Here is a 13,040-nt window from a genome sequence, read left to right on the forward strand (position 1 = left end):
ATGAGTTTTAGGTGAATACTTTCGGGCCCAGGTATTTATAATGGTTGTCGTTCATTTTGGTCGCCTTGCCACCTCAAACTGAATTTCATGTCATTTTGGCTGCTATATTGTAAAGCCAAGCTCCCATCAGATAATTGCTGTGTTGCAGAGATGCTTTGGAAATCTTCAGGCTTTGGGGACGTGTATCGGACTGTTTGTCAGGAAACGCGAGGGGTGCAACAGATGTTTCTTCCTTGGAGTGAAAGATGTATTCAGTGACTTGGTTGGTCAGTAGAGCACATGTTATAGGCGGTGAAATTGAAAACAGACGGAGCAACTTCGGGCTTTAGTCAGTTGGCCTAGTGAACCACTAGCTTCCCCAACTTAAAGGTCTTCTCTTTGTAATTATCCTCCCAAAAATGTTCAGTGCAAACCCTGGAGTCAGTGCCCATTGGAGGGCTCTCTCTCTCTTTAGTGCCGCTAGCCAGCACAGCAGTACTGTTCTCTGTTCTCAGTGGCAGTTTATGAAAATGGACTGTTTTGTCCTTGGCTTTGACCTGATAAAACTCATCTGTACTTCCAGGAACAAGACAATAATGGCCTCCTTTTTGTCTCCTTCTGTCCTGTGGCTCCCCAGTTTCCATCTTTCACTGTCTAATGTTCACTGTCTCTATCATTCACTGTCTCTCTCTTTCATTGTCTCTGTCTTTCACTGTCTTTGCTGTTATATCTGTTGAACTCAGCCAGTCTAACCAACCCCGTAATGTCACAGGTTATAGTGCTGTAAGATGGTGGCGCCTTTGCCACGAAAGATATGACACAGTTTCTCTTTTCTTTTATATGTTGATGTTTGTCATGTTTGTTATATAAGTGTTGATTAAAGTGGAAATCCTTTTAGTAAATTATGTTAACTTCATTGTCTGCTTCATATCCGCTTTATACCTCTTTATCTACAAGACGAAACCCATCCATTGACCTTTTTGACCATAAAGGCCTTTGCCAGAGTGTAATCACTGTCTTCCTTTGTTATTCTAAATGTTTGACTTTATAATATTCAGTAAAACTGTTAATACATTCATGTACCATAGGTCTAGTCAAGAGGCACCACTGTTTACTAGATATAGATCTGGCCACTCAGCCAGTCACACACATTATCACATTGTCAGTCATTGGTAGGCATTTAAACAGTGAGAGAACCACTCTAGCACGTCACATTCCTGATGAAGCCATGATGGTTATATATCTATCTTAATTTCCAAATTTCTTGTGCTGCAGCACAAGGGTGGATGCTATAAACACTGATCAACAAACTACTTCAAAGCAAAACAGTGAATCAGTTATCCCTTTCATCATCACTAAACCCAATCGTTGACATCAAAAGATGATATCAGTGAATATCACATGACTCCAATATGATATTTTCATTATATGCTGTGCAGGACGCACTGCAGTGCTGGCTCTTCCCAAGCCAAGTGTGTGGTTTGGTTGCTTTGTAGGATATGATGGCTTTGTGTTGGGATTTGGTAGGGATTGAGTAGTAATGGGTGGGCAGTGTTGGGGAGCGCTTGGCTATCCCAGAGGATTCATCTGATGAGCCGGGATTGGATTCATCTGCTCCGTCTATCGATTTGTTTTTGCCACACAGACACCTCACTCCAGTTTTGAGCTTGACTTTTTTCATTTTTAACTAGTTCTGAAAAACGTAATTCTATTGAACACAATCTCATCCCATCTGCACCGGCTTTGGACACTTGTTCTTGTTTTGATCAGAGTTGTAAGGTAAAATTGTGCTCGTGTCCAGCTACTGTAAGAGGAAGAAAAATCAGTAGTACAGCTGAGATGAAATCATTTTTAGAGGGAAACTCATCCTATGTTTTGTTTTATGATTGTAGGAGGGGATTAAGACTGCCATTAATCTTTCTTTATTCCTTTTTTTTTTTGCACTGGAAATGGAAGGCTTGTTAGAAAATCATCTTTTCAGGCCTGGCAGTATGCACAGAAGCAGACGAATGTAAGTGTTCCACAATTCATGTGGGATTTGTGTGCACACTGATATTTGTTAAAATCATACTTTGGTTTATGAGATAAAAGAGTAACACTTGTACTTTGCAGTCTGTTTCTGTGTGCATCTTGTGAAAAATTCATTCTTTCATAAATATAATATAGACAGATAGACATAGACAGATTGTAACTTTAATATTTGACATGAATGCTAGCCCGATAACTATTATATATAGTTATTATTTCTGTAAGTCCACTTACAACAACGTGCAAAGCCATGTCAATCTAATCAATTCTTGTTGCCCTTTCTCTGTGGCTATTTTTATCAACATACGTAGCTAAGTAGCTTGCTAGCTACATAAGAAGGGCGGTTATTCAGAGGTCTGCAACCAGGCTAGATAGATATTGTACAGATCAAAACAAAATCACTTTCTATATTTTCCATATTTTTCCTCGTAGATTCCCTTAAAATTCAAACCTTTGTGGATCAGATTATTCAGATATCTTATATGGCAACACCTAAACATTAGTCTGCCTTTCCTGTCATTTCAAGATTTTTCAAAAACCCAGATGAGTCATGCACTTATTCATCAGCAATTTAAAAAAAAACACATAATGAATTAGGTTCTCACTGATCAGAAAATACAACAGAATTACACCAGAATAATACTGTATATGTATATTACAACCTAAGGGAAGTATACATTTAATCTATGAATACCTTATTTTAAAGATATTCTAAGATGGACAGATAAGAACCTCATGTGAAGGGAATTGTTCATGTTCTAACTTTCTGACATGTTGGACAAGTGCTCATCAGTGTATTGCACATCCATCCAGCACTGTCTCTCCAGGGAGGACTCAAACTGCAGCAGAGCCTTGCAGTGTGCTGGACTGTGCTTAACAAAGACAGATCTCCCTCATCTTAGCCCAGTCTGCAGATTTGAGGGGCAGACTAATGACAGGGAGCTTGTTCTCAGAGCAGTATAAAACTTAGAAAAAAATGCTGTGTTGACTTCAAGGCCTGCAGGCTTCCAGATTTCTTGTGCAAATGTAGAGAGGGGAACAAGGCACAGAAGGGCCCTGACAAACACAGTGGTTTGAAGCATCTAAAAGGAGTCCAGGAGGAGCCTCTGCATTAAGATTCTCAACAAATAATGAACGTTGCAATCGAAGAACGATCCTGAAAACAAAAATCTTTTAGGTGATACTCTTACTTAAGGGTAAACTATAATTATGAAAGGTTCAATTTGGCGCTGAACAGAAAACAAGTATTTTGCCTGAGGTATGTTAATGCAATGTCTAGATCAATTGGAACAGCAGAAGGTACCAATTTGCTTTCAGATACAAAGACCAATTTCCCTCTCATTAGGACCACACATTGAGCACCGTTTTCGTTCCTGCTAAACAACAGAGATGAACAAGTGTTGCACTCTGCACAAAGATTATGGGACATGTAAGAAAAATCTCGAAGGAGGGCACACAAAAGACGTCCTATTGAGCCTTTGTGCTCATAAGGGAATACTAAAGATCAATTAATGAACTGGCTTGGTCCACTGTTGGCTTGAGTATGCAAAGCATGCTTGCTGGAGCAAGATAATTGACAGCTAGGAAGCCCAGTGGGTGATTTGAGTGATGAGTGTGTTGCATTAGTGGGTTTGCTTGTTTGTCCTCTGTGTTATATTACACAGGTAAGAAGATACACATTATGAATTAACTGAAAGACACATTTAAACCAGATGCAGTGGGAGTGGGACTTAATGACATTGTCTGTGAAGTAGAATCATGACAGATTTAGTTATGGAAGCCCATGACATATTCATATCAACAGCAGTAATAAACCTAAATCTAGTTTGTAAAGATTTTAGACTGCACATTCTTTAATAAAGGCTTGGTAATCCTCACTGGAAGAAAAAGTTTTTAGCCATGCTAGTGTTGGCAATGTTGGTCTGTCCATCAGTCAGTCTATCACTTTAGTCCAGCCTAAATTATTGTTTTATATAATATATAATAATATTATTATTATATATTATATCTATTTGACTGTGGATTGCCATTAAATTTTGTACATACATTCATGATCCCCAGAGGATTAAGCCTCCTGACTTTGGTGATAGTGCCGCCCTGTGGATGACTTTTTTGTTTTTTATTGAAATACTTTTATTGAAACTATTGGATGGATTACCAGTAAATTTGCTACCGATATCCATGTAGCCAGTAGATGAGTCCTATCACAATGGTGATCCTCTGTCTTTTCCTCCAGAGGGACCAAGAGGTGGCCTCTATGGTTTTGAGTGAAATCTTTGAGTGAAATGATGCCCATGTCTATAATGCATTATAAATGTACTTATAATGCATTGTAATCTGCTTATAGCACTGTATAATTATAGTTATAAGCACTCATAAATATTCATAATGCTTTTTAACAATTTAACAATAATCATAACACATTATAAAGCATAATGCATAATGACTTATAATGTCAGGTATCATAATACTCCATAATTACTGGTCACTCACTGACATTTTTTTTTACAAGGATCATAGTGTATTATAATTCTCATAGTTGTAATACATTATAATCATTTTATAAAGCATTATAATCATTGTTATAATGCTTTTGACTGACTCAAATTATAGATAATACCTGATACGTTTTCTACATTACCTGTAGCTGTATATTTTACTGTTTCAGTTATTATCTATAATTTGAGTCAATTTAGTCTTTAGAGTAATCATTATGAATATGTATAAATGCTAGTAACTATAATTATACAGTGCTATAAGCAGATTATAATGCATTATAAGTATGTTTATAATGCATTATAGACATGGGTGTCATAGAAAGTGACACCCACCCAAACATATCTAAGGTTGCTGAATGATAAATTAAAATTAAAATTGAATTTGCCTTATACTTTGGTTTACAGGGCACTCTGTTGGCCTGCTGGTTCAGATTCATACCACATAAGTGTCTGACACAGTGACACAGTGTCTGTGGTTCAGTTCCAGACATGGACCTCTGTTGCATGTCATACTCGTCTCTCTATCCATGTTCTCTGTCTTTCTACACTGTCGCCTATTGTATAAAACCAAACAAAAAATCTTCTGAATTCTTTGGTTTATGACTAGATACCTGCAGAATGTATAACATTCCCATCAGCCTCAGCTGTACATAAATGTTAGCATGCTAACAGGCTTAACTAAGATGGTGAAACAGGTAAATACCACCTGCTAAATATGAGCATGTTAGCATTGTCACTGTGAGGGAGAAATAATCCTCACCGGAAGCAGTAGTTTTTAGAAGTGCGATGTGCAAACACCTGGTCGAGCAATGGATGTCATTCAAACTGACAACTTACTTTAAATTTATTCAATTATTTTGTTCAGACAAACATGGATGTGTTTTTTAACAGTACCAGTTACTTTTCAAGCAGAGACCAATACTGTTACTGTGTCAAGCTTACATCTACGTGGAGCCAGAAATGTCAAACAATCATATCAACTTTGAATAACTAATGCTACAGTTGATCAACAATCCAACAAAGCTAGAGGTGTTGGGTAATTTTATTGGAATATATATCAGACTGAAAAGACAGACGGAGAAAGAAGTCGAGACAAGCAGCCTAATGATTCAGCACTGGGCTGCTTTCTGAGTGCAGTGCTGATAAAGGAGTTTTGGACTTTGTGTCACATTTTCTGATTATGTATTTTGAGGAGAAAGCAAGTCAGTAATTGGACCCTGGAAAACATTAGGGCATTAATTATTTTCTAAGGGGTTCGTACGCTCTGTATATCACAGGAAAAACGAACTAAAAATGCTAATCACATAGATACTGACTTGAAATAAGAAATTTTGAATTTGAATAAATAAAATACGTTTGCTTTAAGATGACTTTGGCACACATTTGCATGGGTATCTGATTTGATTTGCATTCCTGTGATCCATAGAATGTATTATCTCTGTGCAATTCAGCATCCCTTCTTATCTGGAACACACCCAATCAATAGAGAGCAGCTCTGAATATGGATTAAGGATGGATATCTAAGGAAGCAAAGCTTACATGAACCGGGAAAACAGTTATGCATTAAGAAATCAACTCCTTTATTCATATTTGCCTTCATTAGACATCTCATAGCATCAGTATAATTTCACAAGCTTTTTATATTGCTTTGTCTGTCTTTATCAGAAAATCAGAATCAGGTTATCCTATGCTAATCTAACTAGCATGAAATAACCTCATTCTGTGATGACCTTATTTTACCTTATTTTAATGACATGCTTTCTCCACAACTTTTTTAATTTCTTATGGACACTGACTTTTAAAAGTGTTGAAATGGCAAAACTGAGTCATCACTGCACATCAATCAACGTATTTGTCATTTAGACATAGAGGATATAGTGTAGACTGTGCTTGTAACCAAACACGGGGCTTCTGACAAAAGGCACACATTGTACAGTGGCTGAGAACAGCTGAATATCTCCCTTGCCCACAGTCTCGGAGCAGAACTCGCAGCTTGATAAATGAGCCAAAAGTCAGAAGAATCTAAAGCTAGATAGCTTCTATTCTGCACCCAGCCAAAGAGAGAAGTGTCAGCAGCTTTTTCATCCTCTGAGTGATTTAGACTGCCATTGGAGAAAACTGATGAGTGCTTTTGAGATTTACGATGCTTTTCCTTGCACATTAAATATAGACTTTGTAACATGTATTCAGAACCGCTTTGAAAACCTAATCACACAGAAAAGCCGTGCATAAAAAAAAAGGGGGGGCTGAAAAAGATAGCGATTGAAAAAGCACACAAGAAAAGCCAGTTAGCCTTGTACAAATTTGATAGTAGATGCAAAACATGGCAACATTTCCCCCCTAAAACACATACCAAAGACGATTTGAAGTTCTTCCAGATGTAGTTAGAGACTACATTTCCTCGTTTTTCTTTTTTTTTTTTGTCTTTGGCTCTCAATATCGCAATACAGATGAACATTCATTTAATCAGGCGGCAACAATAAAATGGCTACCGCTGTGAATGTGAGTATCTGGGTGCAATTTGAAGTAATAAGGCAAATCAGTGTGAAAGAGACACAGCAATTCATTTTTAGCCAGGCTCAGCAGAGAGAGGGGGGGGGGGGAGTTGAAATAGGGCAGGGGCAGTCCAAAATATTGCCATTTTCAGACGGCATGAGATAATCTCATATGAGCCTATTGTCAAGTGTATTCATATCATACATTAAAAATGTCATTCAATATAGCTACATTATTTAAATACAGATATTGCTTTACTGAGCATACAGTGACCAGAATACATCCAACCTGCATTCTGACCATAATATTAAAGAGGGGAAAATCTACCATAACGCTGAATTTACATAACTTTATTACTGTGACCTTGGAAAATTCAGATCACATTAGGTTACATGATCAACTATGACTTATGGCTGACAAGACAAGCTTTCTGCTGACAAAGAGTGAGATTCTGGATCATGTACTTACAGTATATCTAAGGAAAAAGTAGTGAACACAAAAACTTGACCAAACTATTCAGAAATAGTGTAAGCAGGAGTTGTTTTATTGGGTGAAACTTAAGATTGAATTTATAAAAGATACATAGACACATTCAGCAGAGGGAGTTTTCACATAACGCATTTCAATTTTAATTTATATCATTTCAAAAAAATACAACTTTCAATAAAGATGAGTTTCATCCTGTAATAGTTTCTTCTGATGCAATCTGACTTCATCAGACCATAAACTAAATACACTGGACTGTGACTCCTCTCATGCTCATCCATACTCTCTGGGATCCATTTTTAATCTCCACACCTTATTGCCTGCAGAAATATTGTCATCACCATCCGCAACTTCTGGCTGGGGTCTAAAATGTAAATCAATATATTCATTACCATGTGCAGAATACAAAGCAACTCCGCAAGGGTAAATGGGCACCGCTGACAATGACATCCCCATAAAGAAGCAGACAAAGTGTAGGAAGCTTCAGGTTATTTGATATCTTTTAGCACTTCGGGGGATAAAAAAAGACAAGAAAAACAAGAAACTGGGACAGATAGTTTTATTCACACTTGAAACGTTGCTGTTAAAGTCTCGTATTTCATGTACTCGTAGCATGATTATTCACAATGTCTCTGCTGTTAAGTCAATAAAAACAATTGGAAGTGACTGTAAGACGAGATGGAACTGACTACAAGTGTGACAACTGGGAATTACTTTGAATGCATGTTTTCCATTTTCCTTGCTAAGCTCCAAATGTTGTCAGCTAACCAAAATTGGCCACATATTTGCAAATATGTACCTTTTTTGTAAGATACAAATAAGTTTGGCTGCTACATAATATAGTGATATCTTCCATGTATCCCTCAAGTGCAACAGGAACCATATAAACTTTTTTTTTTAACCTTGCAAATTACAGATACATTATGATGCAATGATGAGCTGAAACAAAACACTCCAAAGCAAAGTGCTTGTTATGTGTGTTAATAACTGTAATATGCAAATAAAAATTGTTTTTAGTTTTTCCAGGGTTCCCACACCTTCTTAAACATCAAATTCAAGTACTTTTCAAGGACTTTACAGGCCCAATTCCTTCAAATTCAAGGACCCAACACGGCATAGTTTGAGATTTGGATCAAGGTTAATTACTGTTACAACACTGATTTTTTTATAATGAGAACTAGCAGGCTTTACAGAAGCACAGCACAGCAAAACAATATTCTATTCTTGCACAAAATACATAAATTCAAGCACTTTCAATGACCCTGATGTCTATTTATGTCTACTTTCAAAAACGTTCAATGCCTTGATTGTTTGTTCTCAAAATCACAAACTTTCAAGGATTTCAAGGACCCTTGGAAAACCAGTTTTTCACTTTTACTTGTTAGTCAAAGCACCTTCTGTAGGTGTTGAAGGTTTAAATTAGCATACTGTAGTTTTAGTCACAGGGAAATAGTTATGACACAACTATTATTAGTCTTTCTTACAAATTTCCACTTTTCCCTGATTATACTGTGCTTATTTACAGCTTTACTAGGTACTTTATTATTCTGTCAACCTTTTTGCTACTTTAAGTAGAACAAAAAATGCAGCAGAGGCAACACTGGTTTTGCTGTTATCTACAAAAAACTGTCTCCCGTACTAACACAGACTCTCCGGAGAGTCACATATACAGATACTCTCTAGAACCAAGTGCCCGCCCTTTGAATCTCATGTCACATTTCACAAGCCACATCATCTTAGTATGCCTAATTTATTTATGGGTAAGACAAATTTACAGCTTTTTTTTCCTCCCCTTCTGTGGCATTTATGTAGACAGTGAGAGCATGGATTAATATGAACTGAAATTACAAGAGGAAGAGATTACAATGCCACATTGATGTGTAATTGTTTTCAATAAGCAGTTGAATGAGACATGGAGGAATTAATTCATGTGCATTATTATGAGCAATCAGCTGATAATTTGTTTGTCCGGTTTAGAAATACAAGTAAGAGTTGGCCTGAGATTCGCAGGCAATAAGAATGGTGGGGAAGGAGGTTTTTTTTTTTACTTATATTTTAATATCAATCAATTACTCTAATGCAATATTTACATTTAGTTATTAATGCTTAATTATCTAATGCAAACTTCTAAGAAAAGGCATACACTGTAGTATTGATTTCATTAGGCAGGGTTTTATTCAAAGTAATGGAAGCACAGAAAAATTAATTATAATGATATAATCTAATGCAAATTTATGTTGTACAGGTTGCAAGAGACAGGCGGGTATTGTTATTTCATCTCCGTAGGTCTCTTCTACCCATGAACACTGAGATTCCTGAAAATCACTTACAAAACGGTGTCACAATTCACCGTGCTGCCATTTTTTTTCCCCAGCTGCACCCACTTTACTGGAGGAACACTACCTTGCATCGCTCATGGTGATGAACAGAAAGTTTCCATTAACTTTTATTAAACCCAGATATTCAACTGCGTATGACTTTAATTAATTTTATTCTCAGATCATGAAGTAATTTGATTATATGGGCAAGAGGGAGAGCAGGGATCCGTATCTGTTCTCCATCTTAGGTTAAGCACTTAGGTTCCACTGAATTCATTCATTACACCGAAAGCATGAGTACATTAAAGATCATTTTGTTAATAATTGTGCGATTAAATAATCTCATGTGAATTTGATATAATTGAAAAAAACTGCTGCGACATCAAAGTAGCACCCCTGTCAAGCTGAATAGGCTTTAGGCTAAATTGTAAATAGGAAAGTCTTCACTGCGGTTCAGTCCCACAAGCTGATTCATGCAACCCGATGCTCGCACACTTGCTCGGAGGGATTCTTTAATGTAATCAGAAAATGCAATGTGATTGGCAAATGCCAGTGTGGTGTAAAAAAATCTCTATCAAAAACACTACGGAGAGGAAGGTAGCAGCACTGAAAAGGGATGGGGGCAGGCTTGTTAAACATTAGAGAGAAGTAGACAAATAGGGCACTTTGGATGGTGACGTCAAGCTAATGTACACCTTCTGAGCTTAGCGCAGTCATGCCGGGTGTGGAAATAGCTCGCCATCTGTAAGAAATAATATTTGCTTTTGGGCATTTCAATAAGTCTCTGTGGGGGGAGTGGGGCGATATACGGTGTGGTAGGCAGTACAGTGTTTTGGATAGCAAGAAGCACAGTGAAAAATTGCTTCTGTTCCCTTCATCTTCATTATGGTTATTGAATTTGGTTCAAAAGGAGCTGACATCAAAGGGTTGCTCAGAGATTCATAATTCGAGAGGTTCAGTGTATTTCATTGTGAACACAGGGAAGGAATGTCAGAAACAACATTAAAATGAAAGGAATTTTCACATGAGGAAAAGCGGATGTCTCCTGCTGTAGATCCATGTCACTCTGTAGGTTAGGCGGATTTTTTTTTTTTTTTTCCAGAGCTTAGCTCCAAAATAAATAGGACAGCTTAAATGTGCAGTATGCAAATGTATATTCCTCATGCTCTATGTACAGTCCACTACACCAATTAACAATGCATCATTTTCTTTGTAGCTTGAAATCTACTTTATATGAAAAGAATATATTTTTGCGGTGAATGCTACAGGGAAACTTGGGAAGTTTACTTGTCTAAAACAAGAAAGCAACGCCTAATCTATTCCCACGTCTAGTTAACCTAAAGATTATGAGACAAAATGGATACTTCAAGGTGGAATGCAGCAGGTAATTATATCCTTACATCCCTTTGAAAACCTATTAGGACTATACTGTACCTCTGTAGATCTCCCGCATGGTCTAGTTGGGTGCTTGACTTTGATCTTCAAAGCTGACCTCCCCTTCTCTCCTGATTGATGGATCGGCCCACCATTGATGCCTGCATATCCATCAAGTAAAGCCACCCATGATGAATGAATATGTCCTTTATCAACCGTGCATCACCTCATGAAGTATTGTCCTTTTTCACCCAACCTATTTATCCTTCAGCCAAAGATTGATTAACAATGGGCACGATTCAGTCAGCAATTATGACCTCATCGCTAATCAATCTACCTCTCACCAAGGGAGAACCGCGCTTACGGTTTGGCCCGCACACATATGCATGCTCTCTCACACACACACACATAGACAACTGTGTCAGTTATCAGCAGGCACTTTTTCTCAGTCACTGGGATCATGGGAAAGTTTGTAGTTACAGTAATGGTGTCACTCTAGGGAAGGAAATATTGGTTGGTCGGTATACACTTTGGTCCAGGGTGAAATATCTCAGCTATGGGATGGATTAGCGTGAAATTTGTGAAGTACAATCATGGTTCCTTGGTGAATTTTTTCATGTCAGTGGGATGCTTGTCTAAAATACATCCTATTTTCACAGCTGCTAAAGCTGCACTGAAGATACAATCGCTCTTCATGTATGCCTGTGTTTAGATTCAAAGTATGTATCACAGGAAATGTCTATCTATCTATTTTTTGATTGTGATGTAATTCAATTAGTTTCAAGTATTTCATTAAAACAAGTGATCAGGTTTTTGTTGAAATGACAGGTATAGCCTACTAAATTCAACAAACCTTATTTTTCTTGGGAATCCAAATACTTCTGGTTCTGGTCCTGGTTCAAAACTATTGTGTTTATAAGCTTAAATTATTGATTTGATATGAATGAAAGTTTAAATGGGAGAATACAGTCCCTGAAGCTAGAATGCTAGCTTCTTACAATAAATCATTGTCTTTTTTTTGTTTTGTTTTGTTTTTGTACAGCAGATAAAGAAGATTTAAAACCTAAAACCTACAGATGATTTTATGAGATTGATTTTTTTTTTCCTTCCAGTATAACCTTGATTTTGTCTTACCACTTTGACAATATACTTACTTTGCTTCTCTTCTTGAAAGGTAGCAGACATATTCATCTTGAGATTGATTGCCCCCTCTAAATGACCCTTTAGGGCCACGCTGTAATGGGCTTGCTTCATACTCAGTGACCAGGGGCAATCTCCGTCTACAACAGACAACGCCCCCATGGACACCGAGGAGCATTCCCTGGAGCATTGTGAAAAGAAGGACACAATATTACAATGTGGAAATCAGAGTCAAGCAAGTCAGATGTGAAAATTGGCCGGCTGAGCCACAGCACATAGGTGTTAATCTGCTCAAAAAAACCCTTAAACGCAGCACAGAAAGACCACTGGACTGTATGTCAAGGACACAGCTAGCACACTGATCCAGCAGCACAGCTTTTCAGATGAAATTAAAAAGCTAGTAACATCTTCCTGTGTGCTGTTATCAGAATGATAGTCCTATATTCTAAAATGTAAAGATGAGTTGCTGTAGGCACTCTGGTAAAAAGAGACAGAGACAAATCTCCTAGCAACAGTGAGCAGTTGATGCTATCATTGTGGTCCAGTTAATCGCGCTGTGCACATGGAAGCAAACAAACAAACAGATGAATAGTCAACAGTCAACCTACGTTTTCAAAGGTTTCTAGGGCAACAACTAACAAATATTTGCATTATTGATTAGTCTGTCGATTATTTTCTCAATTATGCAATTAGTCATTTGGTCTGTAAAATGTCAGTAAGT

At 37.3% G+C, this 13,040-nt stretch overlaps 1 long non-coding RNA gene across 1 annotated transcript; it reads right to left on the reverse strand.

Moving 5' to 3' along the window:
• Positions 1 to 7,764: 7,764 nt before the first annotated feature.
• On the reverse strand, positions 7,765 to 12,432 carry LOC121887813. Its single transcript, XR_006093063.1, has 3 exons — positions 12,334 to 12,432; positions 11,240 to 11,340; positions 7,765 to 7,851 (listed from the first exon to the last, which is right to left on the reverse strand). It is a non-coding gene; the product is annotated as an uncharacterized LOC121887813 (long non-coding RNA).
• Between the last annotated feature and the right edge of the window lie 608 nt (positions 12,433 to 13,040).

This window comes from Thunnus maccoyii, chromosome 21 (assembly GCF_910596095.1).
Source record: "Thunnus maccoyii chromosome 21, fThuMac1.1, whole genome shotgun sequence".
NCBI classification, from domain to species: Eukaryota; Metazoa; Chordata; class Actinopteri; order Scombriformes; family Scombridae; genus Thunnus; species Thunnus maccoyii.